This window comes from Eptesicus fuscus, chromosome 16 (assembly GCF_027574615.1).
Source record: "Eptesicus fuscus isolate TK198812 chromosome 16, DD_ASM_mEF_20220401, whole genome shotgun sequence".
NCBI classification, from domain to species: Eukaryota; Metazoa; Chordata; class Mammalia; order Chiroptera; family Vespertilionidae; genus Eptesicus; species Eptesicus fuscus.
Window position 1 is genome coordinate 47,036,316 of NC_072488.1, and position 4,179 is coordinate 47,040,494.

The window sequence follows — 4,179 nt, forward strand, 5'->3', positions numbered from 1 at the left end:
TCTGTCTCTCTATCCCTCTCCCTCTCTAAAATCAATAAAAATATATTTAAAAAAAATATGTTCAAAGAATTTTAACAGCAGAATAAATAAAACAACTATATCCAACAAGCAGATGTAGAACACTACCTCAAAACAACAGCAAGTGCACTTGGAACATTATTTTTAGGATAGACCATAGGTTAGTCCACAAATTAAGTCTCAGTAGATAAAAATCTACACTAATAAAAGAGAAACATGCAAATTAACCATCACTCCACTATGTCAGGCCATGCCCACCAGCCAATCAGAGTGAGTATGCAAAATAACCCATCAAAGATGGCGGGTAAATTTGCATATGCAGGCGGGGTGGGCAATGCCATGGCCCGCCCCTGGGGTTCCAGGTCCATCGGGGCCTCGGAGGCAGGGTGGGCAGCACCAGACACCACCCGTGGGGTCTGGGTCCATCACGGGCCCTGGGAGGGGCAGCGGCCTGCCTAGCCATGCCTGTGGGGCCCTGGGAACATCGCTGCCCTGGGGAGGAGCAGCTGGGCCTGCTTAGCCACTCCCGTGGGGCTCTGGGAACATCGCAGCACAGGGGAGGCATGGCTAGCCAGCCTAGCCACTCCCATGGGGCCCCAAAAACATTGCAGCCCAGGGGAGGCATAGCCGGCCTGCCTAGCCACTCCCATGGGGCCCCAGGAACATCTCAGTCATGGGGTTGCTGAGACCCAGACAGGTCCTCTGGCCACAGATTCACAGCTTCAAGGAGACCGACTCTACCAGGCAGCCTGGTAGCCATGTGGCTGGGCCACAGGGTGCCCATTCAAGATGTGACACAGAGAGGAGGTGCAGGAGGAAATCCAGAGAATGGGATGTGGGGGTTCAAGACTCACTTCCTTTGGGCTTTGTCCTTCTTGTTCTTGGGTCTTTTCTTTCAGGCCTGGAGCCCAAGCACTGCAGGAGAGAGGGATGGATGAAGGCCGAATGTGGAAGAAGAGGCATGAGGCCCGACTGGGGGACTGCCTGAGGGGTGGCTTCAGGGCGAGTGCCACAGCTTTGGCAAAGCGGCTGGCCAGGAGGCGGGTGTTCCAAGGGGCGCCAAACAGCACCTCACCATGCCTCTATGAGGACACACCACACAGGCGCTGCTTTCGCCAGCAGGCTCTTGGCGACATCTGCAAATGCTACTGCAACCTCTAGCATTCTGGGCAAAGACCTGACCCTTTGCCCCTCTGGGTACCAGGCTTGCTAGGAGTGTGCTGTCACCAATGCCATAGACCAAAGGCAAAAACCTGGCTAGGCGGGGTGCACCAGAGGGGCCTGGGGCTGGCGCAGGGGACCAGCAGGCAGGGATCTGCCTCGCCTGCAGAGAGAGGGGTTCTGCAGTGGCCCCAAGACGCAGGTGGGCCCGGCCAGGGATCAAGGGGCATGGAAGGACACTGGGGCAGAGGAGAAGGACCCGCAGCCTTGAGGCGGGGGTTGAGGGGTGGTGCCACCTCAGTGGAGGAGTGCTGCACTGCAGGGTACCGGACTGACTGACATGATTCAGAGAAGCTCCCAGTGCTAACCAGTGTGTCCCAGTGCCTTCACTGAGCTTTGATGGCCAATTGAGATACTATATAAAGAAAATGAGGGAAGAAGTGAGAAAGAAAAGGAAAGGAGAACAACACAAAAGAAAGACTGGAAGGAACCTGTAAACCCATTGTCACTTAAATAGGGAATATAGTCAATAGTGTTGTAATGATGGTTTGATGCCAGGTGGGTACTAGAAATATTGGGGAACACTTTGTAAAGTATATGATTGTCTAACCACTATTCTGTAACTAATATAAAACCTGAAACCAATACAAGATAATATTGAATGTAAAGAAATGAAAATTGAAGTGAAATTTTTATAAATTTCAAAGTTTAAGTAAATGCTGTAAAAGAAGGAAGGGGGAGAATAAAAATAGTGTTTTTCATTTTATCACTTTATTGTCTTTTCAGTACATGAAAAAGACAGTTGTCTTTATATGGTGCTTTTATACTTTTCTAAGTCATTATCTCATTTTAACTTCAGGACTACTTAAAGACAAGATAATTATTCCCTTCACTATTCAAAGAAAGGAAATCTTGGTGTCTTGTCCCAATGATTCAATTGTCAAGCCCTTATTGTAAAGCAGGGTTAGTAAAATTTTCTGTGAAGGTTCATATCTATACTAATAAAAGCCTTGGGGGTGATCAGGCCAGCAGGGGATGGTAGTTGGGGGCAATCAGGCTGGCAGAGGAGCAGTTAGGGGGAAATCAGGCAGGCAGGTGAGCAGTTAGAAGCCAGCGGTCCCAGATTGTGAGAGGGATGTCTGACTGCCTGCAGTCGGACATCCCCCTAGGGGTCCCAGATTGGAGAGGGTGCAGGCTGGGCTGAGGGATACCCTCCCCAGTGCACAAATTTCATGCACCAGGCCTCTAGTATATATATATTTTTTTTTACAAAGTATTTTCTCTGACCACAACAGATTAAAGTTAGAAGTAACATAAGTAAAACTGGAAACTTTTCTTAATTGTGGCAATTTAAAATACGCTTAAACAAACAAAAAAAAATATAAAAAATAAATCACAAGGAGCCCAGACTGGTGTGGCTCAGGGCTCAGTTGGTTGGAGCATTGTCCCATACACTGAAAGGTTGCCAGTTTGATTCCTGGTCAGGCCACATAGGGCATATACCTAGGTTGCAGGTTTGATCCCTGGGAGTGGGGGGAAGGCAAATACAGAGGCAACCCCTTGATGTTTCTCTCATGCATTGATCTCTCTCTCTCTCTCTCTACCCCCATCTCTCTTTTCCTTCCCTTTTCTCTAAAAATCAATAAAATATATTTTCAGATAAGGATTAAAAAAAAATCACACAAGAAAAATTAAAAATAAAAACTTAAGCAATTAATGAAAATAAACACACAACATATCAAAATTATGGGATGCAACAAATGCAGTGCTAAGAGGAAAAATTATAGCTGTAAAGTCTTATATTTTAAAAAGAAAGATCTCAAGTCAGTAACCTAATTTTATAACTTAAGGAACTAGCAAAAACAAAAACAAAACAAAACAAAACCCACCAAAACTAAAACTAAATGTAGCTGAGGAGAGGAAATAAAGCAGAGATTAGCAAAGTGGAGAAGAGAAAAATCAATAAAACCAAAAGCTGGTTCTTTCTAAATCTAATATGCAGAAATATTCAGAGACAGAAAACAGAATGGTGTTATCCAAGGGCAAAGGAGTAGAGAATAGGAAGTTACTGTTTAGTTTCTATGAGTGAAATTTTCTTTGAGAAGATGAAAAGTTGAAACTAAACAGAGGTGGCTACGAAACAATGTGAGTGCACCAAATGACACTGAATAGTACATTTTAAATGATTTATTTTGTGCTGCTTGAATTTCACTTCAATTTGAAAAACACAATGTTTTAAATACTTTATGCCCCAACAATGCTAAACATTCATATTTTTAACAGAATATGCATTAAGACAAATTTCTGTACGTATATGTGTGTGTGTGTATTTGTGTATCTGGGTTTTAATTATATTTTACACCTTATAAAGGCAAAGTTTTTAAAAAAATGTATATTTTGTTCACTACTTTATTATCAAAACCTGAACCTGACATTAATATGTACTCAAAAATCATTTATTGAATGAATAAGTAAATCTGTGAATAGATGACAGATAGACAAACTATAGAGGAAAAAATAAAAATGTTACCTCTTGCTACCACTCAGGGAATTGTGGATTATTTTTATTTGCTTAGTTGTACTTTTCTAAGATTTTTTTTTTTTTAATTTTCTTTATTGATTAAGGTGTCACATATTTGTCCTCATCCCCCCATTCCCATCCCCCCCCTCCCCACGCATGCCCCAACTCCCTGTTGAACTTAACCGTTGGATAGGATCATATGCATGCATACAAGTCCTTTGGTTGAACTCTCCCCCTCCCCCCACCCTCCCCTATCCTCCCTCTGAGGCCCGATAGTCCGATCGATGCCTCCTTGCTTCTGGTTCTGTTCTTGTTCCTCAGTCTATGTTGTTCATCATTTCCCCTAGATGAGCGAGATCATATGTCACTAGATATATACTTATGAGAACTGAATGTGAGACAAGCAATAATAGTTATGCTGACAGGCAAATGAATCAGTCTGTAGTGAGTTTCTTTCTGGACCAACAGTTCTTTTGAGA